Source organism: Mus musculus, chromosome 7, assembly GCF_000001635.26.
Source record: "Mus musculus strain C57BL/6J chromosome 7, GRCm38.p6 C57BL/6J".
NCBI lineage: Eukaryota > Metazoa > Chordata > Mammalia > Rodentia > Muridae > Mus > Mus musculus.
In genome coordinates, this window is record NC_000073.6 from 36,644,120 (window position 1) to 36,661,661 (window position 17,542).

A 17,542-nucleotide genomic window follows, 5' to 3' on the forward strand; every position below is an offset into this window, starting at 1 on the left:
CTGGATCAGGAGTACTTTAGGAAGTGGAAAATCAATTTCTTGGGGTGCTTCCAGAGGAATCTGAGTGGACTATATGGGGTGATCAGTCCTCATTATAGGTGGGCACCATCCCGAAGGCTGGAGTTACAGCAACCACAAAAATAAACAAAAGAGAAAATGACTGGGAGAGCCTCCGGCAATAAAGAGCTAGCCTTGCTAGTACCAAGACCAGTGTTTGGATTGTCAGATGCCCCGGATGTGCTAGGACACCCCTGTAATTCCAGTGAGGAAGTGTTGGGGCTGGGCTGGTACAGCTATGTATTCAAATGCTAAATTCTCTGCCCTAAGATGTGGTTGCTGCCAAGATGAGCAGATTCTCACATAACCAGCTTTTGTTGTGCAAACCTTGCTCCCGGGAGTTAATTGTTCAATACAAGGCTAAAGTTTACCATTGGTCCATAGAAAGAACCAGCCCTTGTGGATCAAGTGAGAGGTCTTGGGAGAGAGCAGAGAAAAGGAGAAAGGAAAGGGAGACCAAGGGAGGAGGAGGGAGCTATGAGAGATGGACCATGAGCACATGGCCAGGAGCAATGGCAAGTGACAAGGGACAAATGGCTGGGATGTAAATTAGAATAGCTCCAAACTTACCCAATCTAGGCTTACAGCTTGGAAGTAAAACCCCAGGATTGTGTATCTTTTACATGGGCTGGGTAGAATATATCATTCTTACTACTGTGGAGGCAGACAGAGGAGCATCTCCTGAATGACCTCCACGTGTGCACCACAGTACTTTCACATGAGTGTACACATCACACATCACACACACACACACACACACACACACACACACACACACACACACACACACACACACACACAGAAAGCAAGCTGGCTTGTCTCTCTTGGAGCTGAGATACACGCTTCTCCCACCTTTGGACACCAGAACGCTAGGTCCACTGGCCTTTGAACACCAGCACCCATTCTAGCTTGGGGAGCTCACACTTTTGGACCTGCACTGAACCATGCTACCAGATGACTCCCAACTTTCAGATGACGTATTGTGCTATTTCTCAGACTCAATATTCATGAGAACTAAATAGCCTAATAAATTCCCTATGCTGCTGGGGTCTTTTTTTCTTTTTCTCTTTCTTTTTCTTTTTCTTTTTCCTTTTCCTTTTCCTTTTCTTTTTCTTTTCCTTTCTTCTCTCTCTCTCTCTCTCTCTCTCTCTCTCTCTCTCTCTCTCTCTCTCTCTCTCTCTCTCTCTCTCTCTCTCTCTCTCTCTCTTTCTCTTTCTTTCTTTCTTTCTTTCTAATCCCTCTGACAGAAACAATAGAGGAAGAGTCTATTTTGGTTCACGGTTTCCAAGAGTTCAGTCTACTGCATCAGGGAAGGTAGGGAAAGGCAGAACAGATTACCTCATGGCAACCAAGAAACAGATGAGAGAGGGGGGGGGGGGGACTGGAGAGAGACAGACAGACAGACAGACAAACAGACAGACAGACAGACAGATGGTGTCTGTCTAGTTTTATGTCAACGTGACATGAACTAAAATTATCTGAAAGAAGGGAACCTCAGTTGGGAAAATGCCTCTTGCAATAGAGTAGTGCCCATTTTCAATCCCAGCACTTGGAAGCCAGAGGCAGGTGGATCTCTGTGAATTCAAGGCCAGTCTGGTCTATAGAGCAAGTTCAAGGATGGCCAGAGCCCCAAAGAGAAACTCTGTCCAGAAAAGAGAGAGACAGAGAGACAGACAGACTGCAGACAGACAGACAGACAGACAGACAGGCAGGCAGAGACAGAGAGAAACAGAGAAAGAAAAAGAGACAGAGATGGCTCTTCAAGATTCATCTATAAGGGTTTTTTTCTTTATTCTTTTCTCATATATTACATCCCAATGCAGTTTTTCCTCTCTTTGCTCCTCCAAGTCCCCCTTCCCTGCCTCTCTGTCTTAGTCAGGGTTTCTATTCCTGTACAAACATCATGACCAAGAAGCAAGTTGGGGAGGAAGGGGTTTATTCAGCTTACATTTCCATACTGCTGTTGATCACCAAAGGATGCAGGACTGGAACTCAAGCAGGTCAGAAAGCAGGAGCTGATGCAGAGGCCATGGAGGGATGCTCTTTACTGGCTTGCTTCCCCTGGCTTGCTCAGCCTGCTCTCTTATAAAACCCAAGACTACCAGCCCAGAGATGGTCCCACCCACAAGGGGCCTTTCCCCCTTGATCACTAATTGAGAAAATGCCTTACAGTTGGATCTCATAGAGGCATTTCCTCAACTGAAGCTCCTTTCTCTGTGATAACTCCAGCTGTGTCAAGTTGACACAAAACTAGCCAGTACACTCTCAGACCCAGATGAGGTCTCCCAGGGAGATCAAATCAACACAGCATAACAAGTTACAATAAGACTAGGCACATACTCTCATATCAAGGCTGAATGAGGTAACCCAGTAAGAGGAAAGGGATCTTAAGGGCAGGTAAAAAAATCAAAGACAACCCCACTCCTACTGTTATGAGTGTCATAAGAACACCAAGCTACACAAACATCATATATATGCAGGGGACCTTGCTCAGACCCACACAGAAAGCCTGACTGTTGCTCCAGTCTCTGTGAGACCCTACAAACCCAGCTTAGTTGATTTGTGGGCCATGTTCTATGATGACCTACAGCCCTCTGGTTCTTACAATCCATCCTACTACTCTTACACAGGGTACCCCAAGCTCTGGCTAATATATGCATGTGGGTCTCAGCATATGGTTCCATCAGTTGCTGGATGAAATCTCTCTGATGATAATAATGCTAAGCTCTGGTATATGAGTATATTATTAAGAATAATTTCATTGACTCTTTTTGGACAGTTGTTTTTGGTTCTATCCTGGCTCTCTGTGCTAAACAGCCTCTGGTTCCTGGACTTCCTCTCTTGATGTTGGCCTCAAGGTTGACCAGTCTTTGGTTGACCATTCCTACAAATTTTGTGCCATGTTTACCCTAGCACAGCTTGCAGGCAGGACAAATTGTAGGTTGTAGGTTTTATGCCTAGGTTGATGTCCCAATCCTTCCACTGGAAACCTTGTCTGGTTACCAAAGATGGCTGGTTCAGGGCATTAAAATTCCCCCAACCCAAAAGAGCCCAGGGCCGGATAGCTTTAGCTCAGTATCTCCCAGACTTTCAAAGAAGAGGTAATGCCAATAACTCATCCAATTATTTCACAAAACTGAAAGAGCAAGAACGGTGCCCAATTCATTTTTATGAGACCACAGTTACCCTGAGACTTAAGCCACACAAAGACTCAACAAAGAAAACTATAGACCTGTCTCCTTCATGAACATTCATGCAAAAAAAATACTCAATAAAATACTTGCAACCCAAATCTAAGAACACATACAAGAGATCATCCGCCATAATCAAGTAGGCATCATCCCAGAGATACAGGAATGGCCCAGCATACAAAACAATGTCTATGTAGTTTACCATCTAAGCAAACTGGGAAAAAAACACGTGATTATCTCATTAGATGCTGAAAAAGCCTTTGACAAAATTCATACCCCTTCATGATAAAAATCGTGTAGAAATCAAGGATACAAAGAACATACCTAAACATAATAAAGGCAATGTACAGCAAGCCTATGACCAACATCAAATTAAACTGCAAAAAAACTTAAAACAATTCCACCCAAATCAGGAACAAGCAAGGTTGTACATTATCTAGTAAATGTAGTACTTGAAGTTCTGAAGGAGATCAAGGGACACAAATTGGAAAGGAAGGAGTCAATGTATCATTATTATCAGGTGATATGATAATATACATAAGTGACCTCAAAAATTCTACCAGGAAATTCCTACAGTTGATAAACGCCTTCATCAAAGTGGCTAGATACACAATTAACTGGAAAAAAAAATCAGTAGCCCTACTATATACAAACAACAAACTGGCTGAGAAAGAAACAAGCAAACAACATTCTCCACAATAGCCATAACTAATATAAAATATCTTGGAGTAACTCTAACCAAGCAAGTGAAAGACTTGTATGGCAAGAACTTCAAGTCTTAGAAGAAAGAAAATGAAGAAGAAGACATCAGAAGATGGAGAGATCTCCTTCACTCACCCATGAAAGAGTAAGATTAACATTTCTTAATTAGCGATTGATGGAGAAGCCCACTGTGGGTGGTGCCACCTCTGGGCTGGTGCACCTGGCTTCTATAAGAAAGCAAACTGAGCAAGCCAGGGGAAGCAAGCCAGTAAGCAGCTCCCCTCCACGGCCTCTGCATCAGCTCCTGCCTCCAGGTTCCTGTCCTGCTTCCTTCACTGATGGACTACAGTGTGGAAGTTGAGCCGAACAAACTCTTTTTTTTTTTCCTCCTCAACTTGCTTTTGGTCATGGTGTTTCATCACAGTATCTCTAAGACTTCATAGTAACTCTAAGACAGACTAACAAACTGAAAGACAGACGGCCTTTCTCCTTTCCCCCTTTAATTCTATTTAGTCCCAAAGCCTATGGGATGCTGCTGTCCACATGCAACCTAATCCTTCTTTAGTGATTCACCTCTGTGCACACTGCCTTCATGTACCCATAAGCATGTTTTACAGTATTCTAGGTACTTCTCCATCACCATGCTTTCCCATCCTGCTTGCTGGTGTATACCTCTATCAACATAGATCATTGGTTCTGTTTCTGGAGAACCCTGGCACCGGGATATCAGTAATTCTTTTGTTCACCTGATTTCTCCCTCAGACCTCCTCAGCTGCTTCCTTTCCCTACAGCCTCCAGGTGATGAACTCTTTCCCTAACTTACATATCCAAATCCATCTTCATTCTCCTTTCAGGAAAACTGGACCAAACAACAGCCCAGGAGGCCTCTGTTTCTCTCCAGCCTATACATAATGAAACTTCTGTAACAGATCATCCTTCTAGTCTCTGACCAATGGCATCCAGTCAGGCCCTAGGAGTTCCTGTTGAAAGAAAGGAAGTTTAAATTTTCCTGTTCAGAGAGCAGACACACCAGAGAGATTCTGGGTTCTATAGATCCCTTCAACATTAACTCTCCCTATGTGGTGGTTTGAATATGCTTGGCCCAGGGCGTGGCACTATTAGGAGGTGTGGCCTTGTTGGACTAGGTGTGGCCTTACTGGAGGAAGTGTGTCACTGTGGGGATGGACTTTGAGACCTTCACCTTGCTGCCTAGAAGCCAGTCTTCTCCGTTTTGCCCTCGGAATAATATGTAGAACTCTTAGCTCTGTCAGGGCCATGCCTGCTGGATGCTGTCATGCTTCCCACCATGATGATAATGGACGGAACCTCTGAACCTGTAAGCCAGCCCCAATTAAATGTTGTCTTTATATGGGTTGCCTTGGTCATGGTGTCTCTGTAGAGGGATGAAAACCCTAACTAAAGTAGCATATTTTTCTGTCTAACAAAGCATAATGTGACTGGGAGACACTGATGTAGGAAAGAAAAGGAGTTGGATACTTGTGCTCACTGTAACCCCTGGAGAGTCTTGTTATTTGACACTATGTTACTGTGTCTGTTCCATTTTCAACACTGCCACAAAATACTCTAAGAGGCAACTTAAGAGAAAGGAGATCTGTTTGGGCTCATGGTTCAGAAGGGTTCAGTCTGTCACATTGGAGTGTCCCTCACAACTAGAGAAACTCAGGGCATTAGGAATTAGAGAGCAGGAGTAAGAATAGGCCAGGCCTACCACTCTCGGGCCCCACCTCTACCACCCTCCAGTACCACCCATACCACCCTCCAGCCTCACCCCTACCACCCTCTAGTCCCACCCCTCCTGCCCTAGATCCACAAGCTAGACCCCATATAAAAAGATCCCGCACCCTTCTAAAACATCACCACCTACTGGGGGCCAAGTGTTCAAACACAGGAGGTCGTAGGGGACATTTCCCATCCCTACTGTAACAGTTTAACTTAGCTTTATAGGCAGTTAGAAGTATAAATTTAACATTACTGACAATTTGGAATGGTTGCAATCCAGTAATTTCTCGTCAGAAAGTCAGGCCACAGACTCCAGAGGCCCATCAACCATCAGTGTTACTGCCTCAGAAAATCCGGAACCATTGCTCTTATCAAAAGCCCGAGTCCTGTTCTTCTCTGTTATCTCGGGCTCCGTGGACACAGCATCCTGGAAAGGATGTAGGTAAATCATAAAAATTAGATACCAGGAACAGCGACCTGCCTAAGCATGAATTAGCTACTCTTTGTCCAAGCACTGAAATATCCAAGGGTTTTCATCTCAAAGCATACAAGTCTATTAGGCTTTTTAATTATGGATTTCCTAGATAATCAGCCCTATGCTGTTGTCCCTTCCTTTGTCTTGTATATGTTAAAAATAACCTGAATGTCAGAAGAGGCTGTTTTCCTCCATTGTTAGAAACCTTGTGAAAGTAGAAGAAGTCTGGGCCATTTTGTTTGTTTGCTTTTTGAGACAGGCTCACTCCATAAACCCGGCTGACCTTGAACTCTTGGTCATCTTGTTGAGATCTTGTGAGTGCTGAGATTGTTGGCAGGTGCCACCACCCCTGGATCAGAGCTAATTTTTACATACAAAAACCAAGTCACAGAGAGAAGAGCCTGCTCACTGTGTTGGATAGTATTTTGTCCACATAAGCTGAAGTCCTCTGGGAAGAGGGAACATCAATGGAGAAATTCCTCTATCAGACTGGGCTGTAGGTGAGTCTGTCCCTCATTTCTGTGATTGGCGTAGGAGGGCCCAACCAACTGTGTGCTGGCTGTGCCACCCTTGGACAGGTGGTCCTGAGTTGTATAAAAAAAATCAGGATGAGTGATCCATGAGAGGCAAGTCAGTGAGTGGTGTTCAGTTGTAGCCTCTGTTTAGTTCCTGCCACCAGGTTTGTGCCTGGCATGAGTTCCTGCCCAAACTTTGTGCTGAATAAGGATGGCCCCCATAGAGTTGAATGCTTGGTCGCCAGGAAGTGGCACTGTTTGAAAGGATTAGGAGGTGTGGCCTTGTTGGAGTGAGTGTGTCCTTGGGGATGGGCTTTGAGGTTTCAAAAGTCCTAACCAAGACCAGAATCTCTTTCAGTCAGCGGATCAGGATGTAGCTCTCAGCACTACGCCAGCACTGTGTCTGCCTGAGTGGTGTCATGCTTCTCACCATGGTGATGATGGGTGAAATCTCTGAAGGTGTAAGCCAGCCCTCAGCTACATGCTACGGTCATGATGACTCATCACAACAATAGACCGCTAAGACAGACTTCCTTCAGTGATAGATGGCAGCTGGAATACGTAAAGCAAATGAATCCCTCCCCTCTCCAAGATGGTTTTGGTCAAGGTCACAGCAACAGAACTCAAAGTAAGCCACCTGTGCCGTCTCTATCTGGGAAGCATGGGCAACTTGGCATTTAGAGAAAATATCCATTTTTTAAATATCTCTGTGTGTATGTATGTATATCTGTGTGATTACGTGTATGCATGTACGGGTATTAGTATGTGTGCTTGTGTGTATGTGTGTATGTGTCTGTGTGTGTGTATCTATGTTTGTATGTATGTATGTATGTATGTATGTATGTATGTATGTATTCAGTAGCCATGCAGGTCAGAAGACAGCATCAGAGCCACAGGATCCCCCACTGTGAGTACTAAGAAAGAACCAAACCCAGGTCTTCTACAAGAGCAACAGGTGCTCTTAAACACTGTCATCTCTCCAGCCCTTAAATATCCAGTCTTTAGTTTATCCTGAGCTCTAATCTCAATCCCCTTACTATTTTGTCACCTCCCCAAGCCAGAATACAGCCCTCTACCACACCCCCAATATCATCGATAAGAATGTGCTGTTCTGGTTTTGTCAAAACCTTTAGAAACTCTCTAGACTTTGCTTCCTCCTAAAAGGCATTCAGCCCATCGCTATCTAGGAACAAGATGGCCAGGAAACCGCACTTTGTTCTTTCTCTTCCCACCTGGCCATCTGTTTCCCAGCCAGGCATTGTTTGACCCTCCAAGCTCCCTGGGAGACCAAGGAGGCTGCAAATGAACCAGGAGAGGGCTTTCAAGTAACTGGTCCCCTCCACCTCTGGTTTGGGGGCAGGTGCCATTTTGAGAAGTTCATCTGGACAATTAGTTACAAACTAGCTGGAGGTTTACAGGTTAGAAGTCCGAGTTGAGAGAGAGAGAGAGACAGAGCAGTAGTTATTTCAAAACCCATGTCTTTTGTCTCCTTTGAGTCTTTATTTTGGTGACAGCTCTCTTCACAGGGGACAGATGATGCATTCGGGGCCATAACACAGGGCCAGAAATTCAAGATGGGAGACTGCAGGAGGGGCAGAGAGACGGAGAGTTCACACTGCAGCAGGCTGTTTCTAGCTTCATGACAATTTATTCTCCAATCAAGAGCGATCCTCCTCACTCTGCCGAATCATCCAACAGTCCTCCCCCCATTACATCAAGAAAGAGGAGCCGTAACAAACAGCATTACGACGTCACAAATCAATTTTATTGAAACCGTATTAGGGTTCAGTAAAACTGAAGGATCAGACACCGAAGGAGAGGAAGCCAGGGGAAGAGGAGACAGCACACCAAGATTTACTTCTGAGTGCTACAAAATATTGAACTAAAAATAACATTAAAGACGAAATTTGTAATGAATCTCAAGCTGCTAAATTCCCCCAAGGCTGAGTCTGCCAAAGGCTTCGTGGCAATCCTCTGTTCTTTCCTGTCTTTATTTAAATATTTTATACAGTTGTCTATGTTCATGTGCAGAGCGAACTGTCATTTATATTTCAGTCCACTCTAAAATGGATCTTAGGCTACCTCAAGCTGGGCTGCGTGCAGTGTGGGGCTGAGCTGAGAGGTAGGCTGGAACGGGGAGTATAAATGAAGACTGATACTTAATGTACTTTTTGTGTACTTTTATTTCCCTGTCATGTTTTCCGCCTTAAACCTGATTTGTAATTCTATGGGTTTTGTGACATTATGATAAGATGCGATGCGCACAAGACTCCCATTTAGCAGGGACATTGACGGGCATTTGAGTTAAAGAGAGTGGTTGACGGAAGCGAGGCTGGATTCGGACCCTGCGGCTTAATGCGTAGCTGAAGAAGTTGCTGCGGCTAGAGCCACAGTATTTCATGCTTTTCTATACATTAGACTTTGCCAAAGTGAGCTTCTGGAAGAATAAAGCATTTCCGAGATAAATTCAATTTTCGCTAGTGTTGAACTGAACTTTCTATGTCACTTACGGATGCGCTCCAGGTTGGGTAGAAAAGTGCATTTTCTTAGTTTATGGACCAAGGGCAGGAGCGGGGAGCGAGGAAGGAGCAGTTTCGGGCAGTCAGTGTGGACCGTCTTGAGTAGGTTCTTCATAGACTGTGTAACAAACAGACGTGGGACAGGAAGGGGGAGAGGAGCGCCCAGTGGGGTTCCCTTTGTGGGTCCTGCAGAGAGACTGAGGTGTCTGGGTTGACAAAGCACATCTGCAAGGTCACCCACGGAGTTCTGGGGAAACGAAAGCACAGTGGGGGGTGGGGTTCCTCTCCTTGTCCTCTCAGCCCATCCAGGGCCACCAGGGCTGACATACAGACCACTTGGAGGACTTGTTTTCTTCGGTCCTAGCATCAGCTGAGGACCAGAGCTCGGTGCCCTTACCCCTGGTACATCCCTAGAGAGGATACCCTTCCAGACCAGCTGACACCACCCTCGGTGGCTCCCTTCACAACATCTGGGCAGCATGCCCACCATCACTTGTACATTTGCTGAGGGAAAATGAAGGCTTGTAGGCTGATGTTTATGGGAACCAAGGGACAGGCTGAAGAGGAATGCCCACAGTTCCCATGCTGGCTTCTCCTTAAAAAGCCACAGTTCCAGGATTAAATTAATGACACCTGTGTGCTCCAAAGCAAGCTGGAGCGCACTGAGTGGGAAGAGTCTTTCCCCTCTTCTCCTCCCACTACTTCACAGCCTCCCGTATGAACCCATTACAAGAGACAACAGCACGGCAGTCACACTGGGCTGCTTCTACAGTTCACCCAAACACAACTTGCTGGACGTCGTGGACAGCCAACCTCCCTCTATCGAAAACCAGCCACCGGTCATCTCCCTCCAGTGAGCTGTGTGCGTGCGGATCCTCCCACAAAATAAACATACTAAGGCTCCAAACTTGTGAGCTCTTATTTGGAATGGAGATCTTTGTAGACAGAATTAATGGTAGAAACCCTAAATTAGATCATCCGTGATTAACCAAGTGGGACAATCACAAATCTTCTGATGGGAGACGGAAGAGGTCAAGATGAGATGAGAAGAGACAAGGTAAAGATGCCGAGAGACCGAAGTGATCCATCCAAAAACCAGGGGATGCCTGTGCCGTCCAGATAGGCACAGAGCTTGTCTTTTGTGTTCTTGGTGGGAGTGGAGCCCTCTTGATACCTTGATCCCAGGCTTGGGTCTCTACAACTAAGCACATTGGCCAAATGTCTGTTCCTTTGACAAAACACCTGAGAAGATAGTAAGAGAGAGGAAGAGAGGGAGGGAGGAAGGTAGGTAAAGAGGGAGGGAGGGAAGGGGGGAGAGGAGAGGGAGGGAGGTTGATTTAGTAGTTGGAGAGAAGGCTCAATAGTTAAGAGCACTCGCTGCTCTTCCAGTTTGGATAACAAACTCAGGCAGCTTCCAGCTGCCCATAACTCCAGCCCCAGAGGATCCAATACCCTCTTCTGGCCTCCACAAGTACCCTTATATACATGACATCCACACACAGATTTGTGAATGCACATATTAACAGACTCACACACATGCATATTAAAAAACTATCTTTAAAAATGGAAGACTTATTTTGATTTCTAGTCTCGGGTATATGTGTGTGTGTGTGTGTGTGTGTGTGTGTGTGTGTGTGTGTGTGTGTATGCTGGCATGTGCATGCCACCGCATGTGCATGCCACCGCATGTGCTGAGGTCAGAGAACAATCTTACGTGCTGGTCCTTGCCTTCCACCTTACCTGGAGACAGGTCCTCTTTGTGGTTTGTCCTCATCTCTGCCAGGGTGGCTGGCCTGTGAACTTCACAGGATTTTCCTGTCTCCACCGTGCATCTTGCCCTAAGAATTCTGAGGTTGCAGATGCATGCTACTGCCCACAGCGTTACAGGGTGCTGGGGATCTGAACTCAGGCTCTGACATCTTAACAGCCCACACTGCCCATCAAGCCATGCTCTGCACACTCCATTGCTTGCTACAAGGACTTGCAGAAACAAAGATGCACACTTGGTGGTAGTCAGGAAGGGGTCAGAGGGAGGGAGGGTGGGAGGGAAGGAGGAAGGGAGGGAGATAAGGAAGGAGGGAAGGAGGGAGGGAAGGAGGGAGAGATGAAAGAAGAAAAGCAGGAAAGGAGGGAGGGAATGGAGGAGGGAGGGAAGAAAGGAGGGAGGGAGCTATGGGTAAAATATACCCTCCAAATCCATTCCCTCACAGACTTCCTTCCTTCACCATCTCAAAATAGCCCATTAAGCTTTGAAGTAAAACTAATGGCATTAGAGCCTCATTTATCCAGTCTATACTTAATGCCCCACCTCTGAACACTGCTGTCCTGGAGACCAAGAGATCCACACACGAACTTCTCAAGGACATGCCAGATGCAAACTAAGGAGGAAAAATATTTATTTATTTATTTATTTATTTATTTATTTATTTATTTATTTATTTTTAATTAATCATTCCATTCGTTTACATCTCAAATGATATCCCACTTGCCGGTTACCCCTCCACCAACCCCTCCCCCCATCCCACACCTGCCTCCCCCTTCCCTTTTGCCTGTATGAGAGAGTGCCCCCACCCACCCACCCACACCGATTTTTTTAAAAGGTAGTTTGTTGTGGAAGGAGAAAATAAATTCTCCTTCTTTCCTTAGTCCCCTATCTCAGTGGGAACGCATGTTACCACTGTCGTTCCTGTGAACTGAGAACTGTAGGGTGATGCTTTGTATGTACTCAGCCCAGGAAGTGGCACTACTAGGTGTGGCCCTGTTAGAGTTCCTGTGTCACTGTGGGTGTGGGCTTTTAGAGCTTCATTGTAGCTGCCTGGAAGTCAGTCTTCCACTAGCAGCCTTCAGATGAAGATGTAGACCTCTCAGCTCTGCCTGCACCATGCCTGCCTGGACGCTGCCATGCTCCCAACTTGATGATAATGGACTGAAGCCTGTAAGCCAGCCCCAATTCAACATTGTCCTTTATAAGACTTGACTTGGTCATCATGTCCGTTCACTGCAATAAAACTCTAAGACATGTGGTCATGTCAGTGTAGTGGGTACAGGGCTGGGAAAGTGTTCACACTTGGTGGGTGATGTTCTTTTTTAGTACAACACACTCTTTCTAATAACTAGGTTGTTCAGGGTGATTTTGGGGTGGTCATCACCCTTTCCTTCCCCCCACAGGGATGCCTGTACTATCTTCAGAGTCCATACCTTTCAGAAAGCTCCTAGAGGCCTTCCCTCATGGTGGGGTGACTTTGACTTCAAAGTCTGTCAGATCCAGCCCCAGCTGCTTTGAGTTGTCTTATGGATGCCTTGGATTTCACACACAAGGCTAAGAAACTGCTGGACTCAAAATTCCTTCAGCCTCAAGGAACAGAATTCCATTCATTCAGTTCAAGCAGATTCTGTTGTTAGGAATCCTAGACTTTAGGGGAATCAAAGCAGGCAGGGCTGTGTAGCCATCTCTGCATGCAGTCTGGTACTGGCATCTCTCTTCCCTCTGTCTCCTGTCTCCTCCTGACGACTGGCTATCTCATCCTTTTAGGGAAAGAGGATAGAAACACATGGCTCTCCTAGATTGTCCTTAGACCAAATCTTTGACTTGACTCCAAATCATGTACAAGGATACTGTGACAACCCACAACTTGGATTAGGTATCTGTCTACTCCATGTCTAGTCCATTAAGACCACAGCGAGACAGCCAGAGTGTAGTACGGCCCTGGTGTTAGTCTTGGGACCTGAGATCAGTTCTCAGGCACAAGGATACAACGAGGGGGATGGGCAGGGAAAATCCCCTTCTTGTCCCAAGTTTCAACCAGCACTGTATGGTTTGAGTCTGAAATGTCCACACCTGGTTTCCAGCTTGGGATGCTGTGCTAGGATGAAGCCTGGTGGGAAGAAGAAACAAGTTGTTGGAGGCAGGTTCTTGGTGGTCCACTTTGCTCTCTGTCTCAAGTTGTGTTCTCTGCTCCCTGCACAGTCGTGATGGTCCCCCCCACCCCCCCGCTATGAGGAACCGACTTCTCTCTGAAGCTATGAACCAAATAAACACCCCTGTCTTACACTGCTTTCTACCAGATATTTTGGAACAAAAACAAGAACATTAACAATTATGGAAACCTGTCATCTCATTAGACTCCAAGACTTGGAACAAGAGGGGCCTCTTGGGACAATCAAGCCTGGCCAGGACCTTGCCTAGACAGGTTTCTATGTCCTTGATTCTTTGTAGCGACTCGACAGCTTGGCTCATGCTAGAGGGTTGTGTGGCTGGGGATGGAGAGGAATCATCTTGATTGAAACGTTACCTAGGGACTACACTTTTGTGGAGTGGAGAAATGGCTCAGCAGTTAAGAGAGCGCTGCTTCTGCAGAAGACCTGAGTTTGTTTCCCAGAACCTATGTTGGGAGGCTTGAAATTGCCTGGAACTCCAGCTCTGGGAAGATCTGACAAGTCTCACCATCATGGGGACCAGGACACACACACACACACACACACACACACACACACACACACACACACACACACACACACACACAGCGATACACATGGCCTGTGAAGATACTCTGAGTGTCTCAGCTCAGGTGGGCAAAGCCTGATGCATTCAGGAAGATCGAGGTCTTGCCTTTTCTCTCCTCCTTACACAAGACACAAGTAGGATGTCTCCTAACATCCATCATCTTGCCTTCCTATCTCTTCAGTATTGTAGGCCTCTCTGTCTTTTCCCATGCAAAATGGACATTTGTTTGTTTGTTTGTTTGTTTGTTTGCTTAAGACAGTGCTAGCTTGGAACTCAGGATCTCTCTCACTCAGCCTCCTGGGTACTGAGATTACAAGTGTGTTACCACTACGCCCAGTTTTAAATGGCTATCAGCAAGAAAGTTTCTGAATTGTTCTGGGTATGCATTGATAATGAAATGTTTAGCATACCAATGTAATATGATTCTGGGATTATCCAGGGCAGAATTTTCTTCCTGGAGCTGGAGTGTGTAGCTCAGGCCCTGGGGACAAACATCAGTGTGATTTCTGCAGTGGTCCAATGACCCTGAAGTCTCCTGCAGGGTAGAGTCAGACACAAGGGAGGGGATAGGAGCAGCGCTAGGCAGCCCTGCTGTCTCATTGTGGTTCTGCTGGGTTAATCACCAGTGGAAGCAGGCTTGCCCTGACCTCTCTGTGTCCCCTTAATCTCTTTTGTGTTTCAGCACTGACCTCAGGCATCCATTTGACTCAAGAGCCTCTTTCTGGTCACAGAACACAGGCATTGGTGAATGGATCCGCTTCGCGTGGCACATCTGTAAGGTGATGATGAACTCAGCAGCCTCCAGGCAACCCAGGGAGGTGGGCTATGCTCTGCCCTGGAGCCCAGTCTATGACCCCTAGGGCTCTTCCTTAGCAAGGAGAACACGTGTCCTGAAGAAGTGGCCAAATAGTCTAGGGAAGTGCAATGAATACTTAAGGGGACATTGAAAAGACCATGCTCTCCCCAGTGACAAAAGAAATCATGTGTGGTGGGCCAGACAGCAGCCCAGAAGACAGCAGGTCAAACGTCTTGAAATCTGAGAATGTCATTCTGTAAGCAGAGGTCACAATAGGTTCCCCTTTTAGGTCATTACAGGGACCTTATGGGAACACAAAGATGTGAGATAGAAAGATGACGTTAGATAGGGCCTCTTAATTACAAAGGGACATCATAAGAACAGCCATAATACTCACACTTGGGACATTGAGACAGGAGGATAGTGAATTTGAATCCAACCTGAACTACAGAGCAAAATCTTGTCTAAGGGGGAAAAAAGGTGTTAATGTATGGTAGATTTCATACACACACAGGGGACACAGGAGATGTCACCTGAAGCAAGATAGAGATTTGAAGATACTAACCTTGAAGAGGGAATGACCAAGGCATTAACCCAGGGTTTTTAACAGCATGACAAGCTGTAAGAGACAAGGAACAGATTGTCCCTGAGAGTCCCCAAGAGGTCGAGGCAAGCCTACACCTCCTCAATTGATGCCTAGGGATATCAATTTTAGTCCTCTTGCCTCTAGAACTGTAGAGAATCAGTGTATGTAATGTGAAGTCACCAAGTCCGTGTATTTTTGTGGGGCGCACACGGGAAGCTAACACACCACTGAGGAGGGCTCTATCTCCCAACAGGTGCAGTGGATTCCCTGCCTCGAACAGCAGCTTCCAAGGGCACCAGCTGGGACTCCACGGTCCCAAGCTCTACATTCTTTCCTCCTTGGGTGTCTTCCATGTTCTTCTCCCCAGTCAATGTGAGCACCAAGAGAGAAAAGTCTTTGTTCTGTACATTCCTACTTTCTCCTGTCCAACTGTGCCCGGCCCACAAGAATGGATATAAAGAATTCCTTGTGCAGGGCATGGTGGCTTGGGCTATAATTTCAGTGCTTGGGAGAATGGGGCAGGAAGATTGGGAACATTCCAGGACAGCCTGGGCTACATAATGAATCCCTGTCTCAAAAAAAAAAAAAAAAAAAAAAAAAATCCAATGACGAGTCCCTGGTGAGTTGGTCCTCACCTTCAACTGCTGTGACCCTTGAAGACGGTTCCTCAGGTTGTGGTGAGACCCCCAACCATAACATTTCAATGCTACTTCATTACTGTAATTTTGCTACCATTATGAATTGTAATGTAAATATCCAACAATCAGGATAGCTGATAGCTAGACCCCTGTGAAAAGGTCATTAGACTCCCCAAAGGGGTATCGACCCACAGGTTGAGAACTCCTGTCATTGGCCCAGCTAAGGCTGCAAACCCTGTTTTGAAATAGTAAGTAGAAGAGGTCTCACACTTGCAGTTCTGTGAGAGGGGGAAGGGTCTAGAAGCTGCGTGTTCAATGGTTTTCTTCTAAAGGATCCTTTTCCGAGGCCAGCTACCACGGTGCTAATGGGACTTTTTGGCTGACCATGGGTGAGCCGTCGGAGTTGGATGCTTCGTGACCACCCGAGCACAGATTTGATTTTCGAAATAAATATTAGGAGTGACAAATAGCAGGAAATTCTATGGCTCCGTCTGAGGAGGAGCCTATTGGGACAAGACCTTAGCTGGGATCCTTTGGCAAACGGTGGCTGGAGAGGAGGCAGGGAACAGAGAGATAACGGCTTCGGGATGAACGCTGAGAAGTTTCTGTGTAAACACATTCTTTCTGCGGGTTGGCGATTATTTCCGAGAATTACAGATTTTCAGAATTTGCCCGCGTGGGGACAACTGCCACTCCAAACGTCAAACTCTGAGCCAGAAAATATTGTGCTTTGAGCCGAATAGTTTGTTCGGAAGACGAGCATGACTTCTCCAAGAAGCCCGTGTCTCTGCTTGACGTGTCTGTCCACTGCTTGCAGGGTCCCAGGTCCCAGGCAGGCTGTTCCGTGCAGAGACGAGATCCTCACATTGCCTCCTCTTCCAAGAGCATCAGCGGCTCACTGTAATTAAAGACCACCACTCTCATTTAATAGGTCGCAGGGTGGACGGCAGAAATAACCAACTGAAAGCATTCCACGGGGATGTACAGGGTGTACTATGGGAGCCTCCAGGGGGCTCCCTCCTCCCGGTGCTCCTCAGTCTTCCCATCTGTTGAATGAGGGAGTCTCTACCAATGAAGGCTGCTTATTAACATAGGCAATTGAAAAGCCTTGAGGTAACACACGGGCTGCTCATTAAATTGCACCAAGTGCCTTGTGGGAGATGTGACTACGGCCTTTGTGTGTGTGTGTGTGTGTGTGTGTGTGTGTGTGTGTGTGTGTGTGTGTGTGTGTGTGTGTGTTTCCTGTCGCTGTGGTTACATGGAGGTGGATCCTTCAGCTTGATTTCTGGCCATTTCCCACCTCATCCTTGCACTGCGTTCATCTCCTTTAGGAAAAATGAACACTTGTAAAGCTCAGATCCCTAGGTAAGCAGGACTAGTCAGTTAGTGCTCAACAAAGTTTTTGTTGTGGTGGTGGTTTTTCACTTATTCAAGGAAGAGTGAGCACAGGTCCACAGTCTCATCATATCTTACATGTCCCTTCCAAATCAGTATGAGACAAAAAAAAAAAAAAAAGAGTCGAGTTGAACAAATGTGATAAACTAATATAAGCACAGACGTCAGCTGGACATGGTGGCACATGCCTTTTATCCCAGCTACTCTGGGGGCCGAGGCAAAAGAAGAAATGAATGATCCCAGGCTGGGCTACATAGTGAATTCAAACCCAGCCTAGGTATCTGAGAAAGTGTTTACATCATAAAAATGAAGGTAAAATAGGGTGGTGGTTTAGCTCAGCGCTCAATGCTTGCCTACCATGTGTCGGACCCCGGTTTCAACCCATGGGCTGGAGCAAAAGGAGAGCAAGTGATGAGAGGGAGGT

The 17,542-nt window shown here is 46.2% G+C and overlaps 1 protein-coding gene across 4 annotated transcripts in view; it reads right to left on the reverse strand.

Moving 5' to 3' along the window:
- Gm36722 (predicted gene, 36722) overlaps positions 1 to 17,542 on the reverse strand; it is a 71,736-nt gene that overhangs the window by 17,633 nt on the left and 36,561 nt on the right. Inside the window, exons 2-5 of one of the 4 annotated variants that reach the window (XM_030243154.1) lie at positions 14,393 to 16,621; positions 12,398 to 13,074; positions 11,508 to 11,577; positions 8,424 to 10,441 (exon numbers count right to left, since the gene is read on the reverse strand). The exons of 1 other annotated variant lie outside the window; for it this stretch is intronic. The gene's annotated coding sequence lies outside the window, so the exon portion shown is untranslated. Of the gene's footprint in view, positions 1 to 8,423; positions 10,442 to 11,507; positions 11,578 to 12,397; positions 16,622 to 17,542 lie in introns of those variants that run through there. 2 more of the 4 variants (XM_030243155.1, XM_030243156.1) reach the window with 2 other exon arrangements.